The sequence below is a fragment of the Platalea leucorodia genome (assembly GCF_965183815.1).
Source record: "Platalea leucorodia genome assembly, chromosome: 12".
In the NCBI taxonomy this organism is placed as follows: Eukaryota; Metazoa; Chordata; class Aves; order Pelecaniformes; family Threskiornithidae; genus Platalea; species Platalea leucorodia.
In genome coordinates, this window is record NC_138834.1 from 5,742,904 (window position 1) to 5,758,191 (window position 15,288).

General features: G+C 43.7%; 1 protein-coding gene across 1 annotated transcript in view; it reads right to left on the reverse strand.

The window, feature by feature from the left end:
• TMEM132B (transmembrane protein 132B) overlaps window positions 1–15,288 on the reverse strand; it is a gene marked incomplete at both ends in the record, with an annotated part of 254,308 nt that overhangs the window by 185,472 nt on the left and 53,548 nt on the right. The gene's annotated exons all lie outside the window — the stretch shown is intronic.

Here is a 15,288-nt window from a genome sequence, read left to right on the forward strand (position 1 = left end):
TCAAACTAACAATTCATATGCTTCGACAAAAAGCCGGTGAATGCAAGCTCCTGGGACCGCCACAGAAGAAATAAACAGAAACCAAATGAATTAAAATGAAGCAGTTCCATAATGCGCAGAGATAACAACGGAACAATGACAGATCCTAAGGTCAAAGCTCTCGTTGTCTCTTGCTGAAGCTTAGCAGCGATTTTACTGTTTGTCAGGACTGGGGAGAGCAGATACACAACGCGACAACCGCACAAACAATTACACCTCTTACAAGCCAGATGACTCAGATACTTGCAGCCACAATTTAGCACAGATAAAAGCTCTAATATTTAAGCTTTTTTTTCAGGTTGTGTATTTTTAAAGCCTACACTTATCGAAGACAGATTCTAGGGCAAATCTCATCCATTTGACTTTGCTCCACTCTTGTTCTCAGCTGAAATTCTGCTCATTTATTTTTGATGGCTTGATATTACCTACTGTTGTTTAAATGCTTCTCATTTCATTACAATACTTCTGCCTTTACTTTTGCTGTGTATTTAATTGTGTCAAGGTTCTTCTGCAGCCATTGGAATATTCTTTGTGGGAATGAGTAAATATGCAAAATATATAAAAGCATAAAATAATTCTCAGCAGGAAACAGTAGCAACGGTCTCCTCTTTCACTAGTCCACATGAGGATCAGACCAGGGCTTCCTCTCAGCTCCACAAGCAAATGCACTTTCAGAGCAGCTGCCACGCAGTCGCCCTGCTTGGGTGTCCTCTTGTTTCTTATACCCATGCATAAGCATTTCAGCCCATCTCTCATAACACACCAGTGCAGCCAACACCTTCCCCCAGCTGCACGCAGCCATGGACCTGGGCATCCAGCTGAAATGCAGAAACCCAGATGATGAGGAACTTTCTTCTCCCTTCCCCGTGTGAGCACTGACCTGGGCCAGCTTGCTATGGTATCATAGCTCACACAGGGGACAACCAGTTTTCTAGTGGAGAAAATTGACTTTAGCCCTCCCCTTCCACATCTCTTTTCATTCCGATGTGAACGATGGGCAGCTGGCGCACCCCCTACAGCATGCAGAAACTGAAGACCCCAGTCCTCTATGGGAAGTCACAGAGCGTGAGCGCTAATAAGCAATTCTGGAAGAAGACAGAGGTAGTCTCTCCAGACAAGAGGCTAACCAAGCTACAAGCAGTGCCAGAGGCAAGAGGCACGGGCGAGACAGACACCACGGAAAGCAATAGGTGCTGCGTAGCAGAGATGGACACCGCTGCCTGTTAGCACCGGGCACAGGAGGCTGCACAAGGCAAGGAACCCACAGCAACCTACAGCAGGGTTGGAGGCAAAGAGCAGAGGCTGGTGACCACCGTTTAGCGGGGGTCAGGCAATGCCCCACTACTGCTTGCTGTGCCACTCTGTGGGAGCCCCAATGCTTTTATCCCACCACTGAGTAACAAAGTGCTCGAGAAACGCACTGCAGGTCAAACCTCGTCCTGCTCATAGCAGGAGGAGAAGGGAGAAAGGAGAAGATCAATGCTGATTCTAGAACCAAAGTCACCAAGGGATGTTTTAGCAGCTCCATTACTGCTCTGCTATTTATAGAGCACCTTGACACGGCATGGCTTGCCGTGCCGTTGTGCAACTGCACAACTCAGTTGCTGAAAGTGAACTTTGCTCCTGTGAAAGCCAAGGCAGTGAGGGGAGGAAGGGTGTTGTTTCTTTGCTGAGAAGTCAAATGCAGAGAAGCACCTTCGTGGATTAACTGTAGATAAATTGAACTACATTTGAAAGCAATACTTTTGAGAAGTTGCATTTACCATAAAAATTGCACAGACATACAGATAAGCAAAGGACACACAGCAGCAAGAGCACCCTCTGATTTCTGGGAGAAGAGCTAAAATTTGCCTTCTCCCAGGACGCACCAGATTGCAGAGGCGCTTTAAACACTGACATCATTCCTGAGCCTGAAGAGAAACTAAAAATGAGGCAAGGCTTAAATGCATTTGCATTTACATTATAGGACTTCCCCCACCACCATCCCTTATGCAGATATTTTATCTCTCTCAAGCAGTGATTTACAAGAAGTTTAAAAGGTATGTTCTTCCCTTTCCTCCATTTCATTACAGTGGCAACATTCAGTGCCTCTTCTCAGAACTAGTACGAGGACTAGGATATCAGCCTGCTGTAACTCAAACAAAATGAGACACAAATTTTGTCTGAAAGCTTATATGGGAAGCCATAAACACCAGTAGACAGGGCTAGGCTTTGTCCTAGAACAAGCCTGCAACAAAATATGATATCTGAATTTAGCAGCATTTTATGACGCTGTAGGAACATCTAAAAAGAAATACTTCATACGATGGCAGACCAACACCCCGCCTTTTTAATTCAGGACGTCAGCACCACAGCATCAATCTCCTTACAGTAACAATCAGAAACAGGACACATTTCCAGCTTTCTGGGGTGCAACAAAGCGACTAATAAATCAACTGCGCCATTAATAAGCACTCCAGCAAGATCAAAAGAGGGCAGAAAATTAGATCAGAACATGGGTTAGTCCTAACTATGTAACTAAAGAGAGCAAGAGTTGAAGAAAAGTAAACAGAGGCCCAACAAGCATCCCCGGAGCCCAGTGCTATCTCAAAGGCTCAACACACTCTGTTTCTCAGACTACCGTGGCATCAGGGGCGTTGAGGGGAGACGTATGGAAATAACATGTTGTTGGATATGACTTGAGATATTTAGCTTGAATTTCTAAAATAACTTTACCTTGTAACAGTTTTTCAGCAAGTGCTTTGCCCCTGTTAAAACACTTATTTGGACTAGCTAAATACCAAGACCCCTAGAGCAACAGGTCAACTTGTAAAAATCTCATTGCTCCCATGTTATGCCAAACCCCCTCTCTCCAGAGCTGGGCAACAGCCTCATAGCCCAGTTCATCCTGCAAACTCTGAGAGTGCAGACAGAAAGGAAACACCCTTCTGATGTCCCTGAAGGGCAGAGAAAGAGAGGAAGCCACCGTGCACATAACCAACCACGCAATGCTCTGCCTCAGGGAGATGCTCCTTCCTGGTCCTTACTTTGACCAGCTCAGACCTCAAACGAAGCTTCCTTTCTGTTGTCTTGATAATTTTTATTTAACCATAAAATCATCCATCGCTTTTGTTTTTAATCTCACTTGACCCTGAACTGATGACACAAAAAGCAGCACAGGACTAAGACACATGCAAAGCCATAGCCACAGGGCAGACTGTGCAATAAAAATCTGCCATTCATGTAACTCAAGATTTCATCCAAGCTACATTTCTTAGATTTCATACATTTTAATAAGGAGCAAAACAAGTATCCTACTAGAAGGTAGTGGTGACAGTGGCAGGTCAGCAGTAAAAACTAATGCATCTATATTAAGCTGTAGCAAGAGGAAAGTCTTTAAAATTAATCATTTTGTAACTAAAAAGGAAAATAATTCCTGTTGCAGCATAAATCCAAATTTCACATCTAAATCTTCCCTCTACTTTAGCTAACTACTTAACAGGAGCCAAGTCTTCCATAAGCCCTCAGTAATTCTGAAGTTGGAGGTGTGAGGAACAAGAAGTGTTTAAAATTGCAACTTTTTCAATATCCTTTTTCTCTGAAAACAAACAAGAAAGCCAATCCTGCACCTGTGGAAAAGCTGTGAAAATGTTAAAATTCATCTTTCCTGCAGCATCATCACAATTGTAGCATGAGATCATACAGACACTCCTCTTTGTAAAAGAGGAATAATTTCAAGTAATGTGGTGCCAGTAAGTGCTATGATGTTACCCATGACTCATCCAGAGGCAATCAATGGCTTGTCTGTAGAGGAGAAAAATCGCCAGCCCTTCCCACCAGCCCTCACTAAAGACCATAAAGACCAAACTACACATGTACATTATTCCACTATAAAAATGGCTCTATTCATAATAATTATTTTGCTCTGGAAATGCAGGCATTCTCCTTGAATAAAAACACACTGTATCCCAGAATAGGGCGTCTACACAAGGAAAGCTATTCTGGAACTGATAAATTATAGAAGAATAATTAATTCCGTACCAGCTGTGTGGGTCACTTTCTCTCATACATGCAAGGGGTGAGACCTGATGCTATTTAGGGACCCCAGCCGTGAGAGGTTGTGCAAGGTGATTTGGCCTGGCTACAGCTGGGGAAACTCTGACTCTTAATCCTGGCAGCAGGAAAATGAGGAGGATGATTACAGTGTGAAAATCTACCACAAGTTTAGACCTCATTTGAGCACTATGAGTAGGATAAGTTTGGGATGTGCGAGGATTTAAGGAGCCTAGATGAGCACCCGCCTCGTGCTCTCCCTGACTCATTCAAAATTTAATAAAATAACCATGAAAGGAGGATGTCACTGTTTACTTCCCACATTTAGAGTCCATCCTGTGACTCATCTCCTCAGTGTTACACTAGGAAGGAAAAGGAGGAGAAAAACCCTCCATAGTCCCACTGAGGAACAACTTGCATCACCTACCATTCAAAAACAAGCCTTACTCCTTTAGTACTTGAGGTAGTTAGAGAGTGAACCACACTGGCACAGAAAAAAAAAGACGTAATAACGAACAGTCTTTTCAACTGTAACAGATAATTTGAAGATATAAAGGACACTGCAGGAAAGAGCTAAGAAGAGTTCCCAATACTTTTTTAACATTAAATTAAAGTCAGCCCAGAAGCTGTCAACATACAAAAACTGTAGCATGAGAAAAGATGATAGGATCCCTTTAAGCTTTTCTCATTCTCTCTTCTTCTTATCCTAGTTTGATGTAAGGATGTAAGTTGATGTAGGACTCACAACCAGTTTACAGTGCTTACATTCAATCTTGATTACACATTTGTGGAGACAAGAGATTCGCTTTACAAAACATTGCTAGTTGGGCAGCTTGTTTTGAAAGAAAAGAAAAAGGATGCAATTTTAAAAAAGGAAGTCTATTTAATCCAAACAGCTAAAACTGAAGAGAGGTTAATTAACTTTTGTAGGCTTGGGACAATGTCTCACGTACTTATCTTCAAATGTCTCAGTCAAACTTCTGTTACCCAAGCTCCACTGCAGCTACACGTTCTGGCCACCCTCCGCGGGAGTCGGCCCGTCTCACCTTAGACAGGTATCTGAGCCCAGCACACACTCCAGCCTCCCCTTTCAGTAAATCACAGAAAAGGGTATCTCCAGAATTCATTCCTCGTCTCTTACACACTCCTATCTTAGGGGTGATAAAACACCCTTGGGAGGAGCCTATTTCAATCCGTTAACTCGACTGCTAAAGGTGGCCAGTGCAGACCTGCACGCTGGAGGTTTAGATGTCCATGGGCAAAGGAGTCCTGGCCCATCAGACCTGGTGGCTCACTCTTCACTGAAGCTTCTCTTCCCACACTGCATGCCTATGCTTGCCCATCACTTTGCTTCCAGAAAGCTTGCAAGCAACATCTCAAGCCTCATAAATCTTTTGTCTACTAAAATACATTTTTCAGTGCAAAATTAAACCATGCATATGAATGAAACCCCTGATCAGACCACAAGTTCAGTAATAAATTGTATTATTGTGTTCCAAAGCAAGTCAAGTGCTTTGCCCGCTTACCACTGCCAAAAAATTAAGTTGGATGTGGAAGTTTCTGAGCTGGTACTTACTACAGTTTTTAGCTTGCATGCATTTTGCACAGTCACCCATACTGAAAGACATACGTACAGCAAGGCCACCTACAGATAGTAATAAAACCGTCCTGTCTGAAAGGCTGCCTATAAATCTTATTAAAGTAATCCCTTCCCTGAACCCAGATTATTACATTCACCTTTATGGTAGAATAAAAATTAATTTTCTCAGCTATAATAAGTGTATGATAAGAAGGCATCACTTGGGACTAAATAAAGATTATAATTAACTCCAACTGAATAAATCTAAATTTAGCTTGGACTAGCAATTTGTTTTCATACATTTTCCTCTACGACTGAGTGAATAGGTACGGCAGGATTAGCATCCCATGCCAGTTCCAGCACTGCTGGCACAGAAAGGAGTGAGGCAGTGTAATCCAATACCCAAAAGGCTTAAAGCTTAATTCAGGGTTCTCTATCAGCAAAAGTTTGGAAAACTGGAGAAAAACAAAAAGGCTCAAAACTGCCATTAGTCCGGCAAGGAAAGCAGGTGAAGTGTTGGACTCCAGAGAGAACGCTGCTCACTGCACTCCTTAAATCAGCATTATGCAAAGACAGGACCTCTGCCACGGGCTGCTGAGAGCATGGTTAGGGGAAGCGTCCTCTGTGCTTGCCTGATCTTACTCTTTCCTACCAACTACCTGCTTTTGGGTGCTATCGGAAACAGGCTGCTGGGCCAGATGGATCTGTGCTCTGACCTGGTACGGCCATTCTTAATCTGCGCCCCCTCATCTGCGACACCTCAGAGGGGATCCCTAAAGCAATTGCAAAACAAGACGACGCAACATTACACAAGCACATGCGAGCACACGCAAGCACACAAACAAAATGGGGTAAATGCATTAAACGAATACCCAAAGTTTACCCTGATTTTTTGACTCAGTTGAAAATAAAAACCCTTATAGCAGCACTATACCCAGCAGATCAGAGATTTATTCTTTTTTTCAAGGAAATGAGGCTCTACTTATAAAAGGTTGAGGAACTGCCTTGTTAAGCCACTACCTCATTATTGCCGTTCTCTGGGAAGATGATTGTTAACAACTTTATTACTGGGAAGGAGGAGTTCAGGCTTGTTTATCAAAACAGACCACATTTATCCTAGCCAGGGAATAGCATGCAACCCAAGCAACAAAGCTACTGTGCTTCCTCCTCTGATTTCCATGCTAGCCCATGTAGACATCGGATTTGCCTGCCTAAGAAGATTTTATCAGGTATAAAGCTACAGCTGAACCAGAATGGTTCTCCAAGCAGATATGTTTACTTCCAAAGACTGGAGTTCTTTTAGCTTAAAGGTGACACAGTCTGAAACAAAACAAAACAAAACAATTAGGATGAAATAAGAGTATGTATGGATGAAATAAAAGTATGTATGTAATGCACTACACCACTGCAACAACTTAAATTCACCTCTCACGAGGGTTTAACTTTCCTAGACAGGACACCCTTCTGCTGCCCCAGCACCATCTTTTTTTTTTTTTGAGAACTACCAGACTTGAGCACAATTCCTGCCCAAATATGAAATTGCCCAAAATTATGCTGTCCAGCCCTGAGGAGTGCAAATTCCTCCTGAATCATTAACACTGGCTATTATAGTTAAATTTGTCACAGCTTCTGAGCCAAAGATGCAGCACCTATATAGGTTATAAAGCGGAAATTTTATTCCACTAGGGAGAAGAGAAATCCCCTTTCCTCCAAATGCTACCATCATGTCAAGGCCTGGAAGGACCTGAGATACAGGACATTAAACCTGTGACATCTGCAACTGTAGGAAGGCTATTTCATGTAAGGTTTAGAGGCTTTTATTGCTCCCTCTGAACCCTGTACAGCAGGAAACATGGTAACTAAGGCACCTGGTTTTATGGGCTGAAGTAACAGAAAAAATAGTCACAATAAAAAAATTTAAAAAACTCTTTAAACATCCCTAAAATAGCTTTTCTTGAAACATACTGGGATGGTTTCACCATCTGTGAGTAATGTGCCCATCCCCATACCCCATAAAATCTTTATGTCATCACGTATTCTACTTATTCATCTCTGCCTCACTCTCACACGCATGCTTCTGGCCAAAGTCTTCGTTGTTAAAAACACTTATTCAAATATGTCTGATAGAAAAAGCTAGAAGTTAGATAAAATATATTCCCATAGTACTACCTATATGTCGTACAGAAGGACTACGTGGTCCCATCCACGGACTGTACAAAGCACAGGATAACAGTGTTCCTAAGCCAGGTGTTCACGGCCTCCCAAGCGCCAGTAAGTTCTTGCCCAGATCTCATAGGTGTAAAATATTCTTTCCATTAAGAAGGGGATCATTCCAATGGGTGAAGGACACAGAACAAATACGGAGGGTGAATGTACAGAGAAAAAGTGTGAGCACGAAGAGAGCAGGGGGACACCAAACACTCCCTCTCCAAAAACCAAGCAGAAATGAGATGAGACATTCACAGGGTTTCTCCTTCGAGTCTCCATCAGCCGTCTCCAGCTCCCGCCTCCTCTGACAGAGGCAATACAGGTATTTGCAGAACTAAGGTTTTCCAGCCCAGACTAATTCCCTGAGTGCTAGAAGGGAGTTTTCCTCCATATCACACTCAGCACAGCCAAGGCCACCTCGGTGCAGATAACTGACAAAGCTGCTTTAACTGCCCAAACCTCAGTGCAGGGAGGGTGCCCAAGAGAGGAAATCGCCCAGGAGTTTTCTCATTTAATGTGGCTGTTGCAATTGCTCAGGTTGCTCTGCTGGGCTGATCACTGGCCTAACTTGCCATTTTAGTTTCAATCAGGGGTGTTGATACGGCAGTTAAAAGTCACAGGCTGCTCTTGGCGAGTTTCTCTGCATCTCTCATACAACAGCAACAGGGAGATTGTCCTGCCAGTTACAATTAGAGGCATTAGCACAGTGACTAAAGGTCACGAATTCATCAGCTGAAAGAACTGAATGACAGAGCCACTATTGCAAGCTAAACTGAAGTTTAAAAACACTTGATTAACCAAGGAGGGTTTCTGTTCTGGTTACCTGGAGGGGCGAGACGGCTGCTAAAGCCGTGCACACACACACACAGAGGTTTTGCACGACTTGTGGCTCTGTGGGCAGAAACCCCGTAAGCACAAACCATGAGCACCACAGCCCACCTCAAGGTGCCACCCCCAGGTATGAGCAGCGTCAGGATTTCCTAAAACCTCCTTCTCCCTTCCAGACACCCCTCAGCTCTTCTCGGCTGAGGTGGAGATGCCAAAACCAACCCTGAAACCCAGGGCACCACCAACTCCGGAAGGGTGATTTGCACACCCAGGCAGCACACCTTTCCTCTGGGGGGAGTCGAGAGGCACAGCCACCCCGGGTGAAGCTAAGCCAAGTGACAGTCCCAGGGGCCACAGCAGGGCTGCCAGACCTCTCACCCAGCTCTCCACTGCACGGCACTGGCCCTGGCATTGCTCCTTACGCCGGTGCAGAGTTGATGCTTCCAGCTGCCAGCCTTGCAAACCCCTGTGCAACCCTCCTGAGACCTGATAAATAAGGTTTGTCACGGCTACTGGAGGTTCTCATTGCTAAAGAGGAGGTTAGGAGAGGGCTCCCTACTACCGTTATCCGAAGCAAAGCTCATTTTCCCCTCAGTGATATTTCATAAACAACAGAAAATGAATATGTGTATGGGAGTGTGTGGATATATTCTCTGAACAACAGAAAGGCCTTACAAGGCAAACACATTCACTGAAGGCACCAGGTGATTGCAAAAGTAAATCTCCTAAATATATGCTCTAAACTATTAGCCAACTGTGAAATATTTGTATTCAGTGTCAAAACATCTATGTCACACAAAGCCAAGAGACTGACAGGAGAAAGGCCAGGATTTATGTTAGCTGGGGTCTATCTGTCATAGAGATAGGAAAGCTGAGAGAGAGTCCTTTTATTAAAATCACTCTCCCGCTGCAGATATTGATCTAAGCAGCTAAGGTTGAATAGCAAAGTGCATCCCCATCTCTCACAAAGTTACTCGCTGGTACAGCAGTGAAGGACTGGGGTAAGTGGCCTCACAACCCCAGCAAATGGCCCCCCAAAAGGAAGTGGGCAGGGAACATGGGGCACTGGTATAAACAGCACCCCGTGACGCCACGGCACAGCTGCCTTCCAGGAGACAGAAAGTCCCTCTCAGCTCCACTTCCCAAATTTTCAGGAAGCCTATTTTGCTCCTCAAATCACTAACACAGGTTGCCATTACTCCCAGATTGAGTTCACCATTAAAACGATACAGAGAAACACAGAGCTGACTGCATTGCTTGCATTCCCATTTTAAGGAGCAAAAAAATGCCATTTCAAAAGGATCCTTCCCTAAATCTGCTTCAGCATTTTCGATTTTTCCTCTAAGCAGTAGTAGCTTGGATGCAGACTGCTGCCCCAGTTTGGGCTGACCCTCCCCTGGCAGTTCTCCCTTGGCTCCTGGAGGACCTGGATCTTGGCTGCGTTTCTCTTTGCAAACCCCAGCTTGTGACTGCAGTCAATGGCCTCGAGTATTACACCTAAAGACAAAATGAAGCAAAGTAACTTGAAATTCTATATACTACAGCTTTCTACGTTCCTGCATCATTACACAGGTCCCTCATTTTATAGCAGTTTTGATTCTCTCCACAGAAGCTTCTGCCTTTGGTGATATTGAAAAATTCCTTACATGAGCCAGAAATTACAGGATATTAAAATGCTGGCAGCAGATTCTCCAAAGGCATTGTCAGAAGAAGGTAAGGTTGGTCAAAAGCCTCTCTCCAGAGCAATGGGCTTTCACTGGATTCTCCATCCTGTTGTTTCAAAGCTCTTGGAGGAAACGAGCTCCAAACCGATGGGCCCGAACAGCCGCGGGAAACCACAAAAGCAGCTTACAATAAAACCTCTGTAAAGTTATTAAGAACACAGATATGTCTTGAATGCACAGAAAATCCTCTGTCTTACCAGCACTCATCCATATCCCACTGTGACTGTAATCCCAGGAAGAGTATACGCCACGCACAGCCCCGCTGGGGGACTGCGATAAAAGAAAATGGGACGCAGAGGCACGCAAAGTGACGTCCCGGGTCTGCCGCCAGCCCCACAGCTCCGCCCGGGCACTGGGAGCAATTCTCATTTCACTCGCCATCACTGTTGGATTTGCCACTGGATAGCAAGCCTGATTACATATGCTGATTTTGAGGACTGTTTGCAATGTAGATAGTTAAATTCCTGGTTAAATATTTGCAGCGTTTAGGTCTGTGGGAAGAAGTCAGCTTTTACTTAGGTTTCCCCACTGAACTCCAGAGGTTCAGGCTGTTGCCTCCAGCAAGATTTGTGTCCCTACCCTGCAAACACGCATGCCCATACATCATTTCAAGCGTGTGTGCAGTCTCACTAAGTCAGGGAGTTTTCCCACTGGGAAATTTAAGCACAAGCTGCAAAGTTTCAGGACAGAGACCTGCGAGGCCACCCAGCCTTTTAGCTGCTTCAGAAAAAGCTCCATGGCTTTACAGATTCACCACTATTAGTTCAGGGATATCTGTGCCTTTTTTCTCTGAACCCAATCTTTAACCTGCACTTTGCATTGCTCTCACAGGCAACCAATATTACACTAACCAGACTCCCAAAGCAATATGTGCTCTCTGACTCTCACAGGCGCAACCACACAGGCCTAGTTCTGCAGTTCAGACATCATTAAGTTATCAATTTATATCTGCCTCTCAGGGAACGGCACATGAAATAATGAATCCTTCCTTTCTAATGACAGCTTCCCCCCCCCCCCCCCCCCCACCCAAAATATGCAGAACAGAAGTTTCTGTTTTCTCTCAGATCCCTTTACTTAATTCAACATTTTATTTTTGGAATGACAACAGCCTAGAGCAACTCCATTAATTTGTTACAGAGTAAGAGAGCTTTGCATTCCTTGGGTGATTGCTGACCTCCTCCCCTGCTCCCCTGCTTATTGAAACAGTCCTGCTCAAGCACATCACGGTATCAGTACAAAGCCTAATTTTTCACGCTTGAATGCATTATTTTACGTTATGAATACACATTTGACATATTTTACAAATTCACGGCAGATGCTGTCAGAAAGGACAAAATAACCATCCCTCCGTACTGCTTTTCTCTTACTACAACGATCAAAAGCTGCAGCTTGTCATTCACACGTGGAGAAGGGCTCCTCTTGGGGAGAGGAGAAGGAGCCTGCAGCCTCACCCAGGACTTCTTGGGTGTTTGTTTCTCTGTCTGTTGCCGATTAGCAATTTAGAGTTCGATTTTCTAAGCACAAGGAAAATTCCCAATAGCTCTGGAGGAGGCAGTTCAAGGAGATCTTGTCAAAATATTGGTGTGTAAAGAAAGCGAAACCTTATTGTGGCTTTCTAACTGCGATGCACCAAATACGGTTATCTTGCTCACAGACAATTATTAACTTATAGGCAAAGAATAAAAACTCTCAACCAAAAAACAAAGTTGGATGAGGTCATACTTGCTGTGTGGTTCACTTATATTAATATATTAAGGTAATAAAAGATAATGAGAATTAGCTGACAGCATTTTCGAACTCTTCAAGAGTCAAGAGAAGTAAATTAGATCAGATTTGAGATTGCCTGAGAAGGCAAAAAGCTGGATCTAATTCCCTTCTCAATGCCAGGGCAACTATAAAATTGAGAAAGAGTCACAGAGCATCACTATCACAGCCCAACCCAGCATACTAGTTAGGAAACTCCAGATCATCAACACAACGATTAGTTTAGGATGATGACTAGGCTAGGATTAGTTTAGGCCAGTGCCTTGACCAGAGCAGAAAGTGCTCACCTACTAGGATAAACTACTCCAAGGGCGTGAATTGGATGCACGCTAATTTATAGCAGTGTTTCTCAATTTGCCTTATTACCTCTGAATTGGAACAATTCACTGAGAGCAATCGGTAATAGCTTGGGAAAAAGACTGAGGATTGATAGATCTGGAAAGTCTACACCAGGAGTGTTTATGCATAGGGTTAGCCTGTAGTAGTAGTAGTTGTCAGCTATTTCAAGGAAAATGAGCCATTTAAGAAACAGGAATTGAATTTGGACCAGTAACAATCTAGTGCAGAGGTTAAAAATACAAACAGCTGTCCCCTGCTCCTCTGGGCCACTACTTACATTAACACAAGCCCAGTTTCTGGCTGGAATAAGACCCTGTAAATCCAGTGTGACTTCATCAACCCCAATCTCATCTACGTGCCTCTAAATACAGAGCCTGTCCCACTCCTGCCAAAGGCAGCAGCATTGCTCCCACCCTAGACCCTGCAAACTCACACCTACAACTGCCTCAGCTCACCAAAGAGCCAGCCCAGGATTTTGCACATGTATGACAGAGCAGTCACGCATGGGAACAGCCCAGCATTTGTACGTGCTGAGGACGCAGCTCCATCACAGCTCAATGTCAGCATTTACCCAGCCGAAGCTGCCGTAATGGGCAGTAAGAGGGAGCAGCAAAAAAGCCATGCTCACCTTCTGCTTAGTGGCATCTCCTACAAACCTTTGCGTGGAAACATCACAAGTGCACTTTGAGTTTGAGTCAATTCAAGTTCAAGTCATATCTTATTACATCCAGTACTGCTCCATAGCCTAGAGAATAAAATTCTGCAAAAAACTCAGCATACAGGTCAGTTCAGCACTCTGTTTCGACTGGCGTTTAGAACTAGAGCCGAGCACATAATTCACACTGCATAATTTATCCATGGGATTTAGCCCATGGAACACCCAAAGCAGATAACAATTTCTTCATATTTATTTATTTTTTAGAAAATTCCATCAACAACTTCTCCGCTTCTTCTGAATTCTGCAAAAAGATTAGGAATCTCTGGCTATATTCTTCCAGGGCTTGAGCTCTTGGCTAGCTGTGATCAGTCAGATTAATTCACCTCTTCTTCAGTCTTCTGCCTTCAACTATTCTTGTTTCCTGAGTGGAGGAAAATGTGTGCAAGCACTAAATCTCAAACATGCTATTCTAACATTTGGATTCCATTATCCTAGAGATAACATATAATCCTATAATGATATGTAATAAATTAACATTTAATCTCATATCAGAGAGTTCAAAGGGATCACAGCCAGCTGGTGCTAAAATAAGCATTTGCTAGAGGCTGCAAGAGTGGGAGCTGAAGATGAGAAACGAGTGAGATCTAAGCTGCTCTGACGCTTCGGCTTGGCAAGACTGGTTGGCAAGGAAAGGATCAAATAAACCCCTGATATGAAGGGGACCATCTCCAAAATCAACCGACCTGTGCCCTTTCGCTGTGAATGTAGTCTTTGCTTGTGAATGTAGCCCTTGCAGTCCATCCAACGTGGAGGAAGGGAAGATTTCCCACCTCAGAGCTAACAAGCAGGGAAGGTCATCGTCACGCTGTGCTGCACAAGGGACTTAATTCGGTGCTTGATTCGTCCCCCATTTGTCAAGGTGCAGAGAACTGACGAGGCTGGGAACAAGCATCCAGCCCAGGGTTGAGCTCTCTCCACCTGCAGAGATCCATAGCCACCTCCTTTTTTTCCCCTGGCCCTGCTTATGCACATGCAGAACTGATGAAAGGAGGTACAGTTTCAACACAGAGCAGACAAAAATCATTTGTCATTTCGTTCCCCTTTCACACACCTTCATACATAGCGCTAATACACCAACCACTGCACAATCTTCATTAATAACAACAGTTATTAATAAAGTTTTCTCCATAGAGGCTTCCGTAATAAATGCACATAGTGACTCTGGTGAGGATGATTCGTTTCTCTTGAAGACAGGCGCAATTAAAAGCCCCCGGCAGGAAGACGCAGCCTCCCGAGCTACGCGAGGCAATAACCATCACCAAGGGCTGCTGACCGAAAGAGCAGAGATAAATCCCTGACTTGCCAAAGTCCCTCTGACTTCTACCAAGCCAAGATTTCACTGTTAGGGTAAGGAGTTAAGAACTGTCTTTATCTTCCTGGACACTCCGTGTGCCACCGCCATTGTCCCAGCTACATCCTACAGCATGGTACATTTTTCTGTAAATTTGCAGACCCAGCACTTAATATTTGTTCATGGGCAGCAGCAGAAAAAAGAACTATTGACATCAGTCAGATTCAGGTCCTTTCTCTGAATCCAAAGATACACTTCATTGCTCCATCTCAGACTGGAATACACTTAAAAAAAAAAAAATATAAAAACCAAAAAAGCCTGTCAGGTAGCCAAGAAAGCCAAGAATCCATCACAGACACAGACAGTATTTTAAAAAAATACTGCCAAACCTCTTTGCTAGTTTTCAGTGAAGACACATCAACCTTACTGCCAAATTAGCTAGAAAGTAAAGGCAGTTAAAAAAACATCAAGAAAAAGGAAAGAGAGAAACTTAGACAGAATAGCCAATAAAAATATACAGTGAGCTGAATTTCACAACTCTGGACATTGACCACAGTTCTGTATCTGAAGAAAACTTAATAAATAAAAATAACAAAAAAATCTGAAGTGCTATGGAGTTATCTTTGCTCTAGCATATAACACACATTTCTATTACCCTTTCTGGATTAGCCAAATGAAGATCAATGTATCTATAAAACTCAATGACATGTTAATGCAAACCTTAAAAAAGATAAAATGCCTTTTATCTCAGTCTTAGGAAAACCTA